The sequence below is a fragment of the Natrix helvetica genome (genome assembly GCF_964273705.1).
Source record: "Natrix helvetica genome assembly, chromosome: 3".
NCBI classification, from domain to species: domain Eukaryota; kingdom Metazoa; phylum Chordata; class Lepidosauria; order Squamata; family Natricidae; genus Natrix; species Natrix helvetica.
The window spans coordinates 129112363-129134641 of record NC_138549.1 but is presented as its reverse complement, the minus strand read 5'-3'; the positions used below and the strand labels follow the sequence as shown (position 1 = coordinate 129134641).

The window sequence follows — 22279 nt, the reverse complement described above, 5'->3', positions numbered from 1 at the left end:
ACACACACATACACACACACATATCTCAGGGGGGTTACTTTTTAAGTATCCTTTGGGAAAGTATTTGGAATAGATCTCTATAAGAGGTCATGATCAGGGGCGGGTTACTGCTGGCTTTACTGCCGGTTCAGTGCGTGCAAAATTTTCACATAAATAGGTCTGTGCATGCATAAAATGTTAACAAATGAAAAAAAAATTAAATGTATGCAATGAAATTTGTTCTGCGCATGCGCAGAACCGAAAATCAAGATGTCGCCACTGTATGAGAACCTTTCAGAGGAGTGGCAGGCGTGGGTCACTGCCGGTTCCAGGCTGACAAACCATTACTGGTTCGGCTGAACTGGTAGGAACCCACTATTGGTCTTGATGGTCAAAATCTCAAAAGTGCAGTGTGATTTTACAGAGTAGAAAGCAAGTACAGAGAGATTTTTGTTTTTTTCAGCAACTCAGTGAGAAGCATATGATTGTGAAAAAGTGTACTGCATTCTAGTTGATGTAGAGAAAACATTGGATAAAGTGAATAGGTTTTCATTGTGGAAAATCAATTATGGATTGAGGACTGAATGTGACAAAAGTAATATATGCTGAAAATAATATGCAATTGCTATGTATAAGAATAAACAGAATGCATAACAAATGACTCAACAGTGAACAGGGAAAAAACCAAGGGTATATACTTAGCTGTTTAATGTGCTTTAACTGTGTAAGAAATGTAATCATGTTAGAAAAATGTTGGAATGTCATGTTCTTGGTTGAGATCCTCAGTAACATACAATTAATATTAAATTATATGACACAAAAAGGTATACAGATTTGAAGAATTTCATATCAAGGACCAATAATTATATTTGGCAGTAATGTATAAACGGTGGAGCTATAAAATTGTATATAATAATAATAATAATAATAAATTTGAATTTATTAGCCGCTCCCTTTCCAGACAGGACTCGGGGCGGCGTACAATAAAGCATATAAAACATAAAACATATGTACAAACATATAAACATACATATATACAAAGACATACATGCACGGAGGAGGTAACAAATTACATCACATTTAGACAGTTAAAAATCACCATTAAAATACCCCAATTGTAAAAACACAATTTAAAATTTAAAAATTTAAAAGGACTGTCAGGAGGAGTAAGAAAAATTACGGTTGAGCCAGGCCAGATAATTGAAAGAGGTGGGTCTTCAGCTGTACACGGAAGGAGCGGAGATCGGAAGTAATCCTGATGTCACGGGGGAGGTCATTCCACAGGGCTGGGCCCATCACAGAGAAGGCTCTGCTCCTGGGTGTCGCCCCCCGACACTGTTTGGCGGACGGCACCCGAAGAAGTCCCTCTCTGTGTGAGCGGATTGGTCGTAGGGATGTATGGGGCAGGATGCGATCCTGCATGTAACTAGGTCCTGTGCCATGAAGCGCTTTAAAGATCATAATCAAAACCTTGAAACGCACTCGGTAGACCACAGGAAGCCAGTGCAGCTCGCGCAGGAGAGGTGTTACAGGGGAGTATCTAGTCCTCCCCATAATCACCCGCGCGGCCGCGTTCTGGACCAACTGTAGTCTCCGAGTGCATCTCAAGGGAAGCCCCATGTAGAGAGCATTGCAGTAGTCCAGGCGAGACGTCACTAGCGCATGGGTGACTGTGCGTAGGGCATCCCGGTCCAATAAGGGGTGCAATTGGCGCATCAGGCGAACCTGATGGAACGCCCCCCTTGCCACGGCTGTTACATGGTCATCCATGGACAGCCGGGCATCTAGGAGGACGCCCAAATTGCGCACCTGTTCCATGGGGGCCAGTTGCACGCCCCCGATGGCCAGAGATGGAAGCAACTGGTTGAACCGGGAGGCCGGAAGCCACAGCCACTCTGTCTTGGAAGGGTTGACTTTTAGTCAGTTGCCATCCATCCAGACCCGTACGGCCTCCAAACACCGGGACATCATTTCAACGGCCTCATTGGGGTTCAGGGTGGAAATGTATAGCTGAGTATCATCAGCATACAGATGATATCCCACCCCAAAACCACGGATGATCTTGCCCAGCGGTTTCATGTATGTGTTGAACAGGAGAGGCGAGAGCACCGATCCCTATGGCACTCCACATGTGAGTGGCCTCCGGGTCGATCTCTGCTCCCCTGCCAACACACGTTGCGTCCGGTCAGAGAGGTAGGAGCCAAACCACCGTAAAACGGTGCCCCTGACTCCCAGCCCCTCTAGCCGGTGCAACAGGATACCATGGTTGATGGTATCGAACGCCGCCGAGAGATCTAATAGGACCAGGATAGAGGAACAACCCCTATCTCTGGCCCTCCAGAGATCATCAACCAATGCGACCAAGGCCGTCTCCGTGCTGTGCCCGGGTCGGAAGCCGGACTGGCGCGGGTCTAGATAATCATTTTCCTCCAGGTGACGTGGGAACTGTTGTGCCACCACACTCTCTACAACCTTCGCTAAAAAAGGAAGGTTGGAGACTGGACGATAATTGACTAGATCCGTTGGGTCCAGGGAAGGCTTCTTGAGCAGGGGCCTCACCACCGCCTCTTTCAAGGTGGCCGGTAGAAACCCCTCACCCAACGAAGCGTTCACTAGGCCCAGGAGCCAGTCGCGCGTAACCTCCCAGGATGCCAGTACAAGCCAGGAGGGACACGGGTCCAATAAACATGTGGTAGGTCGCAGACGTCCACGCAACCTGTCCAAATCCTCGATGGCAACCGAGTCAAACTCCTCCCAAAGCGGTCCCTCAAGACTCGCCACGGGCGTCTCAACTGGACTACTGAAAGGGGCCCATCCCATCCGGATTTGAGCGACTTTGTCCTGTAGATATTTCCCAAACTCCTCTGCTCTGCCCTGTAAATGGGCTTCCCGCGGTCTCTCAAACAAGAGGGAGCGAGTCACCCGAAACAGGGCGGCAGGGCGGTTATCTGCGGACGCAATAAGAGCGGCGCAATATTGACGTTTGGCCGCTCTTAATGCCACAAGGTACGTCCTCAAGTAGGCTCGTGCCTGTGTTCGGTCAAATTCGGAACGGGAGGATCTCCAACGACTCTCTAGGCGTCTCTTGTGGCGTTTCATCACCCTTAGCTCCTCGGTGAACCAAGGGGCCAGGGTGGTTCGTCGCCACAGGAGAGGCCGCAAAGGCGCCACCCGGTCTAGGGCCCGGTAGTCACACTATTCCATGCGTCTACCAGGTCCTCCACTCGGGGGCGGGTCAGGTCCACAGGAGGTGGCCCAAGCTCCGTCTGGAACCTATCTGGTTCCATCAGGCGCTTGGGGCGGAACCATCTAATACCTTCCGGTTCCGCCTCCCCGCAGCGGGGGGTAGCACCAGGGAAGTCAAGTCGGAGAAGTGAGTGATCTGACCATGACAGGGGAATAATAGCTGGATCCCCTATTCCCAGATCACTCGTCCACTGGCCGGAGACAAAGACAAGGTCCAGCGTGTGGCCTCCCTCGTGAGTAGGGCCCTGAATTAACTGGGTCAGGTCCATGGCTGTCATGGAAGCCATGAACTCCCGAACCCCCTCAGACGCTTCTCCCATCGACGGCAGATTAAAATCCCCCATCACTAAAAGTTTGGGGGTATGTTGGTAGAATGTTTATTGGATTGACCAATATTACAATAACCAGAGCCCAACAGAAAATTTGTAGATGGTCTGTGGCCTGTTGTGAGGAATGAGTATTAAAAAGGAGAAAATGGTTGTGTCCTAGAGAAAACCAAAAATAACTGTTGAGCTGCTCTCCCAGTGGCTTAGTGAGAAGAGCCTCAAAGCTCTTTAGGTTCCACAGATTTTTCATATTAAAATCTGTCTGGAGGGTGTGGGCCTGCATTCCCAAACCAAGGTTCATGCACAATTTGTGGATCCTCTTGAACTCACAACCCTTACTCAAAGAGCAGATGGTAGCTTTGGCTGTATACAGGTTTATCTATTCTATTCTCATGCTTAGGTTTCAAGGATTGCCCTTGAAAAGTGCTTGAAAGCTGTTATCTGTAGTTGGTATGGACAGTTTTGGGCGTTTGATGTTATTTTTTATAGAACACCACTGCCCCATGATTTACAATGGTGCCAATAGGCTTCTGGATGTAATTCAAGTACTAGTTATCACCTAAATAAATGGCATAGTTTAGGATAATTGCAGTGCTGCCTTTCTCCCATTGTCTCTGCTTAGCCCACAAAATGTAGCAGAGAGGGGATATTCTGGGCCTCTTCCATCAAACAATGTCACTTTTTGGATCTGGAGTTGTGTGTTGCAGCATCTGTGCTGTGGAATAACACTCCCTGCATATCCAGAAGACCCAACTCTGTTAGTCTTTTACAAATTGTTTAAGATCTGGCTGTTGCTCTAGACATTTGTTTTATCCTTGCCATGGTTTGTATGCTGCGATGGGTATCATAGGTTGTATGCTGTCATCCGTGTTTTAATTTTTGAATACTACTGAGAGTTAGTGCTATGACATGGACAACTATCTAATTAATTTAAACTAATACAAAAATTCAAGAGAAAACCTACTCTCAGGCAGCTTAGAGTTTAATCTATTTTGATGCATATAATAGTTGCTGTCTTTTACATCAGTTTTTGACAGTGGACAAGTTTACCTATAAAAATGAGCAAATACATCAGCGGCTGAAGAAAAATGATTTGTCCAAACAGAGCAGTTTACCCTAATCACTGCTATATGTAGTTTAATTCATTATGTAATTGTAAAAGTAAATGTGTGCGTGAGAGAGAGAGAGAGAGAGAGGGAGGGAGAGAGAGGGAAGGAGGGAGGGAGGGAGAGAGGGAGAGGGAGAGGGAGAGGGAGAGAGAGAGAGAGAGAGAGAGAGAGAGAGAGAGAGAGAGAGAGATCAGGGACTCCACATTTTTCTTAACCCCGCTCTTATATCTTTAACAACAGCATCCCATAGAAATTAACCAATTGCATTTATTCCATTCTAGGAATAAATAAAGCACACAAACACAATCAGAAAAATAGAGTCGTAGCAGGTGTAGAATTAAAAATGCATAAATGCAAATGTGTTCATTATTACTAAATTACATAGTTTGGAAAATGGAGTACGAGAGTCAAGTGATTGGCATAAAAGTGATTAATTTATCAAACAAACCCCACAGTCTTTCATCTGTTCAGAGGAGAGAGTGCCCTGATGAATCCAGCAGATAAATTCATGAATAGAGTTATGAAAACAATGCTGCAGCTCTTTGAGTAGTATTCAAATTTGGTTATTTTTTTTAAAAAAAATATAGAGTTTTTATTTTAGTTTTATATGGATAGAGAAACAGCTAATCTGGATGTTATTTTCTGACCATTAACAGGAAGAAACATTGGAGCTAAAGATCTTGTATCATTGCTGTGTATTTCTTCTAAGAAATCATCCAAACATCTTGACCTCCACAGTTTGCAATTCAGATTTAATATCAATCTGCAGAATGATCAAGACAGTACCAAAGATGACTGGGGATTTCAGAGTTCAATACCATCCTATACTATGTAAAAATTCTTATAAAACTATAAATAGTTGGGTAACAAAGCAGAACTCAAATGTACAGTAAAGGTTCTACATTTAGGTAAGAAAAACAAAATGCATAGGTACTGTATAGGTGGTACCTTGTTCAATAGTAGTAACTGTGAGAGGGATCTTGGAGTGGACAACCATTTAAATATGAGCCAGCAATGTGCAGCAGCTGCCAAAAAAGCCAACACAGTTCTAAGCTACATAAACAGGGATAGAATCAAGATCACGTGAAGTGTTAATACCACTTTATAATGCCTTGGTAAGGCCACACTTGGAATACTGCATTCAATTTTGGTCGCCATGATGTAGAAAAGATGTGGAGACTCTAGAAAGAGTGGAGAGAAGAGCAACAGAGATGATTAGGGGACTGGAGACTAAAACATATGAAGAACGGTTGCAGGAACTGGGTTTGTCTAGTTTAATGAAAAGAAGGACTTGGGGAGACATGATAGCAGTCTTCCAATATCTCAAGGGTTGCCACAAAGAAGAGGGAGTCAAACTATTCTCCAAGGCACCTGAGGGTAGAACAAGAAGCAATGGGTGGAAACTAATCAAGGAGAGAAGCAACTTAGAACTGAGGAGAAATTTCCTGACAGTTAGAACAATTAATCAGTGGAACAGCTTGCCTCCAGAAGTTGTGAATGCCCCAACACTGGAAGTTTTTAAGAAGATGTTGGATTTGTCTCAAATGGTATAGGCAGAGGGTTGGACTAGAAGATCTCCAAGGTTCCTTCCAACTCTGTTATTGTATTGTATTGTATTGTATTGTATTGTATTGTATTGTATTGTACAAAAAGACAAAATTGGAATTCACAGTAAGCAAGAAAGATGCAATAACAATTGTTATGCCTTCCTGAATAGTATCTTTCTAAGCCTATAATCATGGATATAAAATCACACCTAGAATATGTGACCCACAGTAAAGGCACACCATTAAAATGCATCTCACATCTTAACATGAGATGAAATTCATGAAATTCAATCTAAGAGCTTTCTGTAAAATAAATTGGGATTAATTTCATAATCATGAAATAAAGCCTATTTCTGAACAAAGAATCACATATTGACTTCATCTTATGTCACTGATACACACTTCCATACTGCAATTTGCTTTAAGCTTTAAGCTATCCAGGTAATTCCTCTCTGAAAATATTCCAAAAACATGGAAATGGCTTTTCCTATAAATTAATTTTTAAAATGTTAATTGCTATAGTGAAATAAAATATAGGAGAGCATGCAAAACAACTCCATACCAAATATAACCATTTGGAAATCATTCTGGACTGTCATCAACAGGACTTACCTACAATGTAAATGTGAAATGAAGCAGATGTTATTCAGGATAGACTGTAGCTGTGGCTTACCAAACTAACAATGAATTAGTTAGATAATTCATCATAGAGGATTAGTAGATACAAAATGTTTTGCAATGAATATCACATGAGTTTGACAATATAGCTGACATGCTTAACATAATACATTCTGAACAAAGTGTGAGAGAGATTAAAATCAGAAAGTCTACATATTATTCTTGGTCATTTGGAATATTTGCATTTATGATGCGTTGCATTTGAAGGATGATGCTGTGATTAGCTCAGACCCAAAAGAAGAAAAGGGGCCCTGGTGGAAAGCATAGTAACAGAACTTGCAATAACTCTCCCTCCTCCATCCCACCCTTGACTGGAGAGTAAGCATTTGGTTTGGGCCTAAAATGGATCTTCTACTATTATCTTTATGGATTCCTTTGTCCAAGCTCCTTAACTGACTCTTTAGCCTCTGATTCCTAAGGTAAAGCAGAGAGTAAAGCAGAGCAATTCTAGGTTATTTGGAAGCAACTGTTTTCTTGAGAGTGGCTGCTATGCCAAATGCTAAAGAATACCAGCTGAATTGGGTCCAAGTGTAAAAGCACATGTGGACAGTTCTCTACTTGTAAAAAAAAACCCAACATCTGTGACAGCCTACCTTGCTTACCTGCATTTCTTAACCCTCCACTGCATTTCAACTAAACTTCCTGCTGATGACAGTGAGAATAATTAACCAGCTTGGCTTCAGATGTTGTAGGTGCTTCATCCTTAGAGGTTTTAAAGAAAAGACTGGAGAGCCACCTGTCTGAAATGGTATAAGGCAGGGGTTCCTAACCTGTGGTCTATGGACCAGCACCAGGCCACGGCATGCCAGAACCAGGTCATACAAACAAGCAAAGCCCCATCTGTGGGATGCAGGCAGTATGCAAAACCATGCCCCCTCCAAGCCATGGAAAAACCTCTCCATGGAACCAGTCCCTGGTGCCCAAAAGGTGGGGGGGCCTGGTATAGGGTCTCCTGCTTTAGTGGGGAGTTGGACTAGAAGACCTCCAAGGTCCCTTACAGCTCTATTCTGATTGATATGGTATTGTACTTTCAGCCTGGAGAGGATCATACTTGTGGGGACTTAGTGATTTTGTGAGGACTGCGTTATGTATTCTCAATCTTGGCCTCTTGTCTTTTTCTGTAAGTGTGAGCTAGAACAAAGGAGGGATCTTTTTATTTCATGAGCATGTGGAAGGCTGCTATAATTCAGATGGGGATAAAAGGGGGTAAAGCCTCAATACTTTTTCCTCATGTGATGCTGCACTACCAATTTCCTTTCCAGAGCAGTTCCTTGCCATTTGGATGCTTCTGGTGACAGATTTTCTCATTGGCTGAAAGAGTAGAACCGAAACCTGTTTAATTCTCCTACTTGTTTTTCAAATAGTTCAAAAATGCACCGAAGATTTATCTTTGGCTCTACTTATTGTATGCTGCAGATCACTGGGGTTTTTTATTTTTATTTTCTTAATGGAAGCTGACTGCTGATCCAAATCAGATACTGATTAATGTCTGCTGGCTTCTCTTCATAAAGGCCATGGGACATTCATTTGTTTTAAGGCTGTAAAGGCTTCAAGATAATTACAACATTCATAGTAGGCTAATGCCCTTATTGATCAATCCAAGGTCACCAAGGAGTGTAGGACCTTTTCAATTCCCTACCACCTTTTAATATGGCAAAATGATAATCAAAGTAGGTGGAAAGGAGAAGGGGTTAACAGAGTCTGAAGCTATGAGTTTACTTTGATCTTCCCTGTTCAAATTAATCTAGCTTTTATTTGTATCCATATTCACATTAGAGCAATGCATACAGGTGGACAGGAAAAGAAGACTGTTTCTATTATTAAATAAAATAGAAGCTAATTTTAGATTATGAACAAGATACAAAAAGGTCAATAAAATCAATTTGACACAGTGACTGGAAATGATTTATTCTCAGAGAATGAATTTGACTTCATGAGTTAAGACAGAGATCCATCAGACTAAGAACATTTCTGACACCACTGGTCCCTCAATTTTATTTCTTTTTAAATAAATAGTAAGAGAAATAAACTTTTAAATAATTAAAATGCTGCTTTTTATTACTTACTTTGAAAATATGGCTTCCAAAATTTAAATTATTTCTTTCTGCTCTTCTCTGCAAGTAATGTTTTAAGATGACAGTAAAAAAAATCAGTAAATAAATAAAAGATCAGTAAATAAATAAACTTTAAGATTATTTGAGACATTTGAGATGGCTGCTGCTACAGTAAGCAGATGAGATGGTTTATGGGGAGTGAAAAGTAGAAAAGAGTATGAAACAATTCAGGAAAATTTGCTTGAATGACAACAGGAAAAGCAAGAGCAGTGAATAAAGACTAAAAGTGATGTGAAGTGAAAGAAATAAGGAAGCCCTAAGAGACTGTTCAGAATGACAGGAGAATATAGAATGTGATTCAGCCACATACGGCACCACATAAAGAGTTTGATTGACTCAGGGGTGTGTGCACTGTGTGGTCAATAAAGTCAAGATTGCCATGCACATAAAACCTGTTTCTCCCCCCACTTCCTTTTGGCTTACTGTGTTTAGCCTGGACATGTAACTGAATGAGGGCCATGAGAAAAGAAAAATTTGGAAGATCAAGTTCATCTTGGAGATTTAACTGAAGTGCTTTCAAATCCAATCTCTTTTTATATCCCTAACGTAAATAATGAAGTATATAGTTAAGCTAACGATGAGCTATTTCAAATTCCAGAAAAAAAACTACCAAAAATAAAACAAAACCCCAACATGGAGAAAAGAGGAGAAAAAGAGAGAATTAATCTCCTTTTCAAGACCTCTGTTGATGACCACATTTAAACAGATGGCTCTGTTGACGTTGTTCCTTATTTACAGTCATGTTGATAGGATTATCAACATTATCCACATTTGTTATCTGGGAGCATCCACAGCTTCAAGAACATACCATTGAAAATGATTTGATAATATTTTCAATAATAAATATTGTTTTGATAATTTGTGGGTTGCTAATAAGTATAATGCTCCCCCCCCCCCAGATAATTCAACGATATAATGCAGTCCCCTGTGTTTCTATTATATGACCATTTTATGGCTTTCCCTGATATAATTTCCTGCCATACAGTGTCACATTTCCAGAAAAGGAAGACCAAAATGACATACACAAAAGTCAATACTTTTGGAAAAGGATTTACGCCTGAAGAGCAAGATAAGTAATGGAGAATGTCATGTTTATTGTTGGTTCACAGTAAGTTGAGATTCTCCTAAAATCCCTTTTCAAAGGGACTGTCCACTCTCGCTAACTAAACTTCAGCACATAAGTTAATAATGCTTTGACATTTGGTTTAGGCATCTATTCCTGCCTTTTGGATCACCAGAAACTCTTTTATGGCAAGAGCTTTCCCCAAATCTGGCTTCAAAGACTGAACACACAAACAAGCAAGGTTTGAAAAATACTTATGTATTTTGCATGTGTTTATGACTGTACACCGCCCCGAGTCCCTTCTGGGAGAGGGTGCGGTTTAGAAATCAAATAAAAGTTAAAGTTAAAGTATGAATGGCATGATCTTACTAGACAGAGGTTTCACCAAAGTGCAAACATGTTTTGACTTTGACATTCTGAGGGGGGGGGGGAATAATTGCTATACTTTATGAAATACAGAATCCTTCTTATTAAAGGACTCAGTAGTATTTCTTTCTCCATTAAAATCTCTCTAACTTAGGCTATTTTTTGCTAAACAAATATAATGCTGCTTAAAAATAACAGGGCTGCATCCCTATCCAACCAGAAAAGAAAGCCGTGATTTTCACAACAAGCACAAAGCAGATGGGATCATTTGGTTTCATAAAAAGTATAGCTTCTGGCAATTTCAAGAAAAAGAAAGGCAGTCAGATATGGTTGCTACAGAAAATAACATGTTTTTATACTCCACAAGCAATCACAGATACTGTTGATTGCTTAGACTAACTTTTCTTTTTACATTTGCTGGATCATCTCTCACCTACTCTCCAACTAACAAATCCCAAATGTGTCAGCAAATTAAAAATTAGGATCACGAGAGATGCAGGACAAGTTAAAATAATAATGTTCAAGTTTGGTATAAACTGTAGGATTAAGGAACATCAAGGAAAGGAATATTAAGATGAAAAAAAAACTTGCAGATTTTCAATCATGTTAAGTGCTAGTTTTTAAATAGAGTAAATTAACTATATGTCATAGGAGCCCGCCTTCCTGACAGAATTACATTCAGGGCATGGTTTTTTTGTCATTAGGTCTTCATGCTGGGAAAGGCTGCTCCTACTGAGTCAGAAGCTTTTTTAAAAAATATATAGCAGTCATACTAATACATAATTTTCCAATCCTAAATAGCCCCTGAATCATATGCGTATCTCTGTAGTAGATGAGGAATGGGTAGAAATAAACAAAAAGATGAACGACCTTCAAATTTTACCTGCATTTTGAGTTGCCTGAAATCCCAATGAATCATCACTAGCTATACCAATAAAACGTAGATATCAATATCTATGATTCAGGACTCCGGTATAGTAGAACTTTCCTAACTATATCCCTACTATAAGGTTCTATAGTAGAACCTTACCTAATCAGGTAATGTATTTTTCATCCAGCAGTTGCATTCTGCTCACATTAATTCATGTTTCAGTCTGTTTCCTGCATATTTCTAGTAATCTCACTTCTTGCTACACATTCTTAGCAGGATTTTTAGTAGCTGCGTGTACATTAATAAAGGAAAAGGGCTGAGTGGTTTTGCTGGTAGCTAGGCAGCTAAATGATGCTTAGAGGAATGTAACAGAGTGAAACCCCAAGACCACTTCATTCTGTCATCCAGATAACAACTGTAGATCAAACCGAATGGTTAAATAAGCAGAGCATTGCTTGGAAGATGAGGATGTTATAATAAAACCTGCTCTTTCAGTGTGTGCGGTGGATGATATACAGTAAGATGAGTTCCAAACGGCCTGGAGATTTTGGAATTTGCTTTTTATAATGCTTTATAAGCAAGCAATATTTATCCACTTGCTGATATTTGCTAGATTAAAATCTTACACATTGATGTTTTCGAATTAGAATACATAAAACTAAAATTGGACTTAAGGAAAATATAAAGTACATCATGTATAGAGCTAGTTTGGTCTAGTGGTTGAAGCACAAGGCTAGAAACCAGGAGACTGCGAGTTCTACTCCTGTCTCAGGCATGAAAGCTGGCTGGCTGGCTTTGGAGGAGGAGGAAGAAGAAATATATGTTTGGCACCTTGAGTTATCAATAAATAAATAAATAAATCAGAAGCAGTTATTGTGAAGCTTTAGAGGCTTATGCTTAAGCAAATGTCTTTAGCTGGTTTATTGACAAATTGGTTGAACCTTCATACCTCCAAGCTTCTGTTAGCCTATTTAGAATAAGTAAGAATTCTATGTCACCTTAAATGCTAAGATAAATTTTTACATTTATTATTGGAAAGTAGGATCTTACAGAGGAAGATATTTTGTCAATCCTCACTGATACAGGGAAGCTCAATCAGCAGGAAAATACCATTGTAACACATGATACATGAAGTTTATAATAGTGAAAAGCTACAGATGGGCTTCCTGGCATGATCCAATCAAAGTTCTCTTTCCAGCTAAGGAAAATTCCCTCCTACTGTAACCAAAAGGAAAGGAAAACATGAGAAACAATTATACCAAGGGGAAGGGAATCTCTTCCATTTAAACCAGCTTTTAAGTTTTATAGACAAATCTCAGTTTTGGAAGCCTGTTGTCTTATCACTAGGCACTAGGATTCATCTAGTATCTGGCACAAATATGTAGATTTAACAAGAGATAAATTGAAAAAATATTTTGTAAAGAACAGCACTCCAAAGATATTAAACGTAAAGAGGTAAAAATATCTTATTCTTGGAATAAAGTGATAACAGATGTGTGGACATCATGGTTGATAAATTATTTTCAGCACACAAGAGCTTTCAGGTCAGAAAAGCAAAATGAGAAGGAGCTCAAGGTGGAGAGGGACATTTTCTTTCTCATTTTAATACATTTTAATCTTCAAAACTGAGACCTGTACAGTTTATGACCTCCCATGCCAAATGTATATAGTGACCAAAGATTGCTCCCTTTCTCTGTCTAAACCTAACCATCACCCCTTCCCCAGTGGTTAGAAGTTCCAGGCACCAAACTCAGAAGTTTTCCTAGCTTTTGGTTGATCTCCTTCAAACCCTGATGGAGTCTTCAGCTTGGCAGATCACAAGAAGTGCAAGTCTGGTTTAAGAAGGACTGAAATAAACAGGAAGTCGATGGATGAAAGGCAATTTGGCACTAGAGCCCTTTCCACCACTCCGCTACACAAAGGCCGCCTCATCACAAAATGCCTCTTCCCGCAAACCTCTTCCACAGCCACTGCCCACATTTCCAGTTGCCCTCTGCAGGAGGGCTTAACAAGACACCACCCGCACACAAAAAAGGGGGACTCTGCTCTTCTGGTAGCTTGAGAATTCATGGGGTTCTTCCAAGGTGCAAAAGGGGTGCTCCTAGGTCCCCCCTCGACGTATGCCAGTCAAGGGTCCAAGCCGAAGAGCCCTCACTTTCTCCCCCATCCCACCACCGCTTTTGGCAGAGCAAATACTTTTTGCAGGACCCTTCCCTTCCTCTCCGCCCTGGTCTCCTGGCTTCTCCTCTTTTCGCAGCCGCACCTCTGTCCGTTTCCAGGACGCCCCGCCACAGGAATTTGGCACGAGCGGGACTCTTGAGCCCGCCCCGGCCATCTCTTCCTGCGTGGGATGCTCCGCTGATGTCATGCTCTCGCTCGGCTGCCTGCACACCCGCCCGGCCTCCCTCCCTCTCCCACTCCCTCCCTCTCCCTCTCTCTCAAGAACCGGCTCCGCCAAGAGGGGTCTCGAAAGTTAGCCGACAGCCTCCATGGCTTCCGGGAAGCAAAAGTCTGGAGAATAAACAAGCCGCCCGCCCTCTTACCTCGGGCACAGAGTGGCTGGATCGGCACGTGTTTGTGCGTGGCGCGCCGGGGCAAAGGAACGCCTCAGAAGCTCCGGCGCAGCAGCAAACACCTCTCGCTCTGCTTGCCGGTCCTGCTTTTGCAGGTGAGCCTTTCCCTGTTTCTCCTCCTCCTCCTCCACCTCCTCCTCCTGCTGCTGTTGCAACTGTCGCCACTGCTGCCCACTTGCCCGTGTGGTGTGTGCGCGCCCTGAGCCACTGCAGCATCTCTGCATTAGGATGTGCTCCTCCCATCCCCTCCCTCTTCCCTGCTCGCGTCCGCCCTCCAGCAGCGTTCGAGGGGCTTAAAGAGGGGATTCCCCCCTCCCTTCCCCACTCTGCCTTTCCCTCCTTTGCCGGCACCAGGCAGCGCTGGAGGCAGAGTGACTTGCAGCTCCATCCATAATTCAGGAGCTTCAGCTGCGCGGCTGCCACCCGTCTCTTTTGGCGCCCTTCTCGCTTCAGGGAGACCGTCTCCCTTTTAACACTTCTCTCAGTCTTTGGGTCCCTCCAGGGAAAACAAAACGGGTTAGTAGTAGTTAGCGTTATGAAGCCGATCTCTGTCCCCAATCCCGTCTCAAGCAAAGAAATTCCGGCTTCCAACCTGCTCCTGGCCGGTCGAATATTTGATTTCGAAATTGCGACCACCAAGCAAGGTCTTGCTGAAGGACTTTGACCAGCGTCTTCCTTTTTGTGTGTGTGCAAATGTTGCTGCTCCTAATTGCTAGGATTCACAGCAAGATGGACAATCCCTGGTTACATGTTCTTGGCTGGAATATGTTAAAAGCTGAAAGGAAAAAAGCACTCTGTCTGAAAACATAATTTAATTTGAAATGTTAATGTTGCTCTTCCCCTTATAACTTTAGCTGACTGGTTCTTTTATATATATATAACAGTTTTCATTAAGGATTACATTTATATTATGCAGATAAAAGTAATACAGACTACAAAAGATAAAGTATTTAAAAATTAGAAAAATTAAAATGTGCAGGAATGAAGAAAAAAAGAGAAGGTATACTTGCTCATCTCCAGCAAGTATAGTTAGCATTAACAGCTTATTATCATCTCTTAAAATACAACCAACCAGCATCTCTTCATCCCATATTTTTCCCCATTCAAAGATTTAAACAAATCTTCAAAGCCTCTTTACTCCATCCTACATTAGCAACAGTTCATGAAGAGTTAGAAGATGCAATAATGTAATTATTTCTAATTATATTTAATACACCCACTGAATCTTTCCTTTTACATTTCTATTTTATTTTTGTATTTAATCAAATCCCTCTAATCTGACCAACAAAATCCTTAAAACACTGTCATCTGGTTCTAGTTAGTGTAAATCTATAAACATTACTAGAAATAGCAACCAATTAATTTTAGACTTGATCAAATATATCAACTTCATATACTTTCCCCTTTTTCACAATTTTAGTCTCCTCATATATAGTCCAACATCTGTTTCCTTTTCATGCTCTATTTGCCTCTTCTCCCTAAATCATTGACAATTTTTAACAAGTTCCTTTTGTACATCAAATGTGAGGAGATTATCCACGTCACTTTTCATATTTTCTGTCTCAAGAAATCATTGACAACTTTAACACTTTCTTTTTATAAACCCAATACAAAAAGGTCATCCACATCACTATTCTGCTTTAGTATTTATATGTCATTTTGATCATTAAAAATCATCAAGTGTCGTGTATATCCAACAATTAATATTTTTGTGTATTCTCTATTCAATCTTTTTCTATCTCCTTATAAGCTGTTGTTGTAAAATCCACATTTAAATCCATTTCAGCTTTATTTGGTGGAAATTCTTCTTCTTCCATGATATCATCTAGTTAAAAGGTAAAGGTAAAGGTTCCCCTTGCACATCTGTGCTGGTCATTCTCGATTCTACAGGGCGGTGCTCATCTCCATTTCAAAGCTGAAAAGCCAGCGCTGTCCAAAGACAATTCGGTGGTCATGTGGCTGGCATGACTAAATGGCGAAGGTGCACGGAATGCTGTTACCTTACCACCAAGGTGGACCCTATTTTTCTACTTGCATTGTTTATGTGCTTTCGAACTGCTAGGTTGGCAGAAGTTGGGACAAATAATGGGAGCTCACTCCATTACACGGCACTAGGGATTCGAACCGCTGAACTGCTGACCTTTCTGATCAACAAGCTCAGCATCTTAGTCACTGAGCCACCACGTTCATTTAGACCAGCTAGTTAGTATATCAATAATAGCAGATAACTTTAAAATTATTTTTCTGAATCCAATATAGGTAGTCCTTAATTTACGACAGTGACGTGCAGTCAGGTGAGGCAAGTGAGGCACAGCTTCACCACTCTCATCATGAAAAAAAAAAGTAAAAGGAAAAAGCTGAGCTAGTTGCTGCCTCACCGTGGATGACTCTGCTTAACCTCACTGGTGCTCTCCCTCCCCAAGTGTAGTGACTTCCTCCCCAGGCCCCCATTCATTTCTCTCTCTCACACACACAGCTGGATAAAACTATATAAAAATCTAGCCCAGTTTCACTGATTACAAGTTTGAAAAGGCAACGTGGCTCCACCTGCAATCAAACTACACTTGGGGAGGGAGAGCACAAGCGAGCACTGAGGAGACCACAGGAGGAGGCAGGAAGCCAGTTTGAAAAGGCAACGTGGCTCCACCTGCAATCAAACTACATTTGGGGAGGGAGAGCACAAGCGAGCACTGAGGAGACCACAGGAGGAGGCAGGAAGCCAGGCAAAGAGCCATGCTGTAGTACACACACTTCCCCCCAGCCTCTTTCTTTTGGAAGGCTCGGCTCGGCTCCCCTCTGGCTTCTCTGCCTCTCCTCTCATCCCAGCCTGCCAGCAGGAGGTGGTGGGTGGGCTTTATTGTGTTCCAGGCATTTCCCACCCAGACAGCAGGCTGCATTTGCAATGGTGGAGGTGTTTGGGAAAGGCAGCAGGGGAATGGGGGGGGGATGGCAGAGGAGCTGCTTTCAAGCCACTGGAAAAGATATCCAATCCAACTTTTGTGTGTGTGGGGGTTTGTTTGAGAGTGAGTGAGAGAGGGAAGGGGTAGGAGAGATAGTCCAATCCAACTTCTGTGTGTGTGTGTGTGTGTGTGTGTTTGAGAGAGGGGGAGGAAGGGAGAGAGGGAGGAAGGAGGGGAAGGAGAAGAAAAAAAAAGAAGAAGCAAAGGAGAAAAACAAATGCTGTCGCTTTAAATTGGAACTGAGCATGCCTGGCTGTGGAATTCTGGGAATTGAAGTCCACAAGTCTAAAAATATTTGAAACTCAGCACTGTGTCAGTGCCTCACCAGTCATAAACCTCACCGCACGTCACTGATTTACGACCACTATTGAGCTCCAAATTTCCTTTACTAAGCAAGATAGTTGCTAAGTGAATTTTGACCCATTTTATGACCTTTCTTGTCATAATTATTAAATGAATCACTGCAGTTGCTAAGTTAGTAACACAGTTGTTAAGTGAATCTGGCTTCCCCATTGACTTTGTCTGTCAGAAGGTCACAGAAAAATGATTAGATGACCCCCAATATATTGTAACTAACTTAAATACATGCCAATTGCCAAGCATCCAAAGTTTGATCACATGACCATGGAAATGCTGCAAATGGTCATAAGTGTGAAAAAAGGTCCTAAGTTACTTTTCCCCCCTGCCATTGTAACTTAGAATGGTCACTAAATGAATGGTTGTAAGTTGAGGACTACCTGTAGTCACAGATTTCTCTCAATGGATACATCGATATATTTATTTCCCTCTGGTGCCCTCTAGTGATCAACCTTCAAAGTCATCTTACTTTTTTTTGAGATGTAAACATATGAGGTTTCCCATGGGAAGGATTCTTATAATTAATTTCAAAATCTTAATACAAGTTCATTTAGAACTTTAATCTAGTTAAAAATGTATAAAATCAACACTATGATCACCCTTTATTGTATAGTCACTTTTTTCCTACAAAACCTTAAATTCATAATTAAAATGTATGAAACAATTGAAGAAAAACTCACCCAATGAATGTGATGAGCTTCTGAAGAATTTTCGAAAAGCAATTTTTAAAAAAGGAAAATCCAAAATTATTTAGAAGTGAGGTTTGGTTGAACCTTGAGGTCATTAAGGCTACATTGATAGCAGTGAGTTCAGTGTCTCCCATCTATTTGCAAGCTGGTGTGAAAATTTTAGTACCTGCCATCTGTTCACAAAAAACTGCTATCCAGAGTACGTATTGACAATCTCGAGATCTCTCCTTTGTTTGGAGAGAGTTTGGCAGTCAAGATCAGTATCCAGCCATCATTTGCAATTGTTTCCTGTGTCTCTAGGATGTCAGTTTGCCATTTTCTTACCGGAGGTCTCTTGCTGTCTCTTTTCTAATGCCAGTATTCATATGTATGTATTTCTGAGCCTGCGCAGTTCACTGTCCTCACTGCTAAAGTATTACAACCTAAGTCAGGGTAGATGATCCTAGAGAAGAGAATTATAATAGTCTGGCTGACAACCCAGTGTTGTTCTGTTATTTATTTATAGGGGGAAAATGTCTGGACCAAACGTAATTTCTAATGTTGAGTTTTCCCCCTTACTTAGGGAGCCCCCGTGGAATACTGTGGAGCCATTACCATTGCAACTCCACTGCACTGTACAGTAGAATCCATTTTAGGGTGCAACAGGCTATATCTTAACAGAACACACACACTGAGGACTGTTTGGGGTGTCTTACCCCCACAATATTTTTTTCCAGAAAGTAAGTCATCTTTGTACCAAGTTTGGTTGAAATTGCTGGAAGCATTCCAAGGTTATGCTGGAATATATATATATACACACAGAGAGCCATTTATATATATATATATATATATACCGTATATTCCGCCGTATAAGGCAACTGGGCATATAAAATGTCCCCCTACTTTCAGGTGCCCGCGAGCCGGCTGAAGGCCTCCGCGCTGCCGGGCTTTCATAGTTTGAGCTCGGTGCCTTCCTTCTCCAGACCGCCAGCCAGACCTTACTAAGCCATCCCAGTGCTCATCCATCCACGTGCCCAGGTGAGGAGCACCGAGGTTATCAATTGAAAGGCCGGCGTCTGCGCTGATGGCGGCGCGACTTTTTGCTTGGCGGCATTGCTTTTTCTTTTTCTTTGGCTTTTTTGGTATGGCCTTTCTTATACCTGGCGTATAAGATGACCCCTGATTTTTGAAATAATTTTTTGGGGTTAAAAAGCCGTGTTATATGCAGTATGTAGATTGTATTGAATGCTGAGGATAAGTGCAAAAGGAGCACATGAGCTGGTTGATTCACTATGCCAGGGCTGTCAAACTCACAGCCTGCGGCCCCAATGCATCATGCACTGCCTACGGCCACACCGGTTTAACAAAGGGGGGAAAAGTCCTGATATGTCATGTGACGACATGAGTTTGATACTCCTGTACTACACTATAAAATCACAGGCTAAAAAGGGGCACATGATCTGGTTCCACATGATACCTCAAACTACAAACTCACAAGCTACATTTATCTTTATATGTTGTGGGGATTTTGCCTGGTTAGTTAATGACTCAGGTTATCATATGAAGCTAGGCAATTTGATTAACTGATTAAACCATGGTTTAGTTAAGTAGAGATGATTATGACAGCTACAATGAAAGGGCCACCTATGAACAAAACAAGAGATTTTGTATTAGCGCTTTGTTACAGAAGAGTAAACAGACTTGGCACTCTTACCTTTTTGCAGTGATCTTCTTGGCTACTGCTTTTAAAGGATAATGCAGAAGCAATGATTTGGCTAAAAATGGGAAATGGTTTTGAAGAGACGACATCAGATAGATGGAGGAGACAGGAGACATCCAAAGGCAGGGATATACGCTGAGAACAAGTTTAAATATTTAGATACACTGCTCCAGGGAAAAAAAAGAATACCCAAAATCAAACTGATCTTTTGATTGATTATGGTTCAGAATGCTCTTAAAAAGCTATTCAAAATGTAATGAACTAAAAAAAAAACCCTAAACATCTGGATCTTCTCCCTAAAATATGGATTAGTCTTGGATGGGTGTTCTGAATTTCATTGAGGCTTTATTTTGTCATCCCAAACTTTAAACATTAACTTTTGCCATTTAGTAATCCAATGTATGCATATAATATATGCAATCAACTATCAAGTTGTAAGCTAAAATCTAGTTAGAGGAGGAATTACATCAAATCTTCATTTAGCAACTGCCTACAACAGCGACTGCATGTTTGACAGTGGTGAAAAAGTGAGTAGTTTCAAGAAAAGTTCCTTGTCATTTGGACTCACCAGCTGTGTAGGATTGTACCTTTCTGATGCTGTAAAGCAAAGGAAAACTAAAGACTTGCCATCACATAATTTTTCTTCTTTGCTTAATGACCAAGTTTCTGGTCCCAATTGTGACTGCTAAACAAAGACAACTCTGTACACCTCTGCTTTTCCAATAATGGCTTTCAGTCATTTTCAGTGTCCTACCTTTCTACTTGGTCATTGACAAAGAATATTCTCTCTTAATTCATATCTTTCCCCAATATGTCCTTCATATAACATCTCCCGCCATTCACATCCAGCCCTGTCATGATGAAAATGATAGTACAATATATGAGGAAGACAATAGATTAAAGCAAAAGTTTTCATTTATATCAGGCTTTCTATAAAACTTTATTAAACATGCATGGCAGTAGATTTGTAAGAGATTTTATCCTATTCTTTCTGATTATTTTTTTAAAAACTTTAGGAAAGAGTGGGGTGGCATACCTTTTGATTGTTTTCAGTTCAAAACACAATTAGAGACTGATAAGACAAGTGCCAGAATGCCTGGCTGACAGGACATGCTGTTTTATTGCTGAGAAAATGTAGTGTTCAAAAGATACCTGTCAACTCTCAATGGATGAATGATCCAAGGATGTCATTTATGATTAGCTTTTTTGTGATTCATATTGTTGTAATAACACACACTGCATTTTTCCGTGTATGAGATGATACTTTTTCTTAAAAATATTTACCTAAAAATGGAGAGACGTCTTATAACACAGGGGGGGGGGGGAGAACTGCAATTGCAAAACTACTGATACCTTATGTCTGCAAACTAGCCTCATGATTTCTGTTTGCTTAAAATATTGATTTCTGAATTTTGGGTAAGAAAAGTTGGTGTTGGTATGCGTCCTATACATGGGGGCATCTAAGGATGGAAAAATACGGTGTATTAATAGAAGGTTTTCTTAATATTCTGTTCAGGGCGAAAGAAGATTGTGAACTCTAAAACTTTCCATAATCCTGTGGGATCCTGTCACCTACATGTGGTATGAGATGTATCTAAGTCCTGTATACAAAATCAAGAGATACGGATTAAAGAAGCAACAAAATAACATTTGTGTTGTGGCATGTCCTTGTTGAATACATTAAGCCAGCATTCATTTTCTTTGTTGGAAAAAATGCATGAAGTTTAAGACTTAGTAATCAATAGGGTCTTCTTAAGTAGTGGTAAATTCAACTAAAGTTTTCCTGTACCCGTAGATCAATTCTATCCATTGGTTATGTGGTATTTTGGCTAATTCTAATTTACAAAAAATTTTCAACTCACTGAAATTTTGGAGGCAAACTGATTTTTCTAGGTTGGGTTACAAGATTTCAGCTGGATTAAAGTTTAGGATTTGATTTTGACTCATTCATTCCAAAATATGGCAGGTTTTCTGTTTTCTATTCTATTGGAGATTTAGTTGCATGTTTAGAAGTGTTGTCACACTGCTTAACCCTATTGCTATTACTAACAACAGCTTTTGTTATATTCTGTGAAAAAATGTTCATTGACTGCCCACATTTTGAGACTTGTATTTAAGTTTTATATTGTATAACTGATGCCTATTATGCCTTAGCTTAGCTCATGTAGGTTGAACATCAACAATAGTGTGGATAATATTTTCCACATAAATTATCCAGAAGATTTTCTAATTTAAAAAACAAAATATCATGCTCATTAGAAATGTAAAAACCAAAATGCGGAAGGCACAATGGACATTTATTGCACACCGTTTCCAAACAATTTAAAAGAGAAGCTATTCCATACCTCTTTAAAGAAAGAAAAGAAAAGAAAAGAAAAGAAAAGAAAAGAAAAGAAAAAGGATTGAATTTCTTCAGAGCAAGACTTTCCAAAGAGATGCTAAAGGGACAATTCAGTTCTGGAATCTGAGAAATAAAAATACTCAAACAACTTTTATTTCTGAATGTTTTATTAAAATGTGAATTTATTCCATTTTTTAAAATCCTAGAAGTCATAAACCACAGATATTTAAGAAAAATCCTATAAAAAATTTAATTTAGTATCTTTTTACTAAACTATGGATATTTGTTTTAGGTAGCTATTAAAATACTGCTATGAATTATGTCAGTTTTACATACAAAATTTCATTTCTGTGGAAATTCA

The 22279-nt window shown here is 40.6% G+C and overlaps 1 protein-coding gene across 1 annotated transcript in view; it reads right to left on the bottom strand.

Annotated features, from left to right (window-relative positions):
• The window catches only part of CNTN2 (contactin 2), a 51189-nt gene extending 37210 nt beyond the window's left edge, over positions 1-13979 (bottom strand). Inside the window, exon 1 of the mRNA XM_081947841.1 lies at positions 13843-13979. The gene's annotated coding sequence lies outside the window, so the exon portion shown is untranslated. The remainder of the gene's footprint in view (positions 1-13842) is intronic.
• Positions 13980-22279: the final 8300 nt, after the last annotated feature.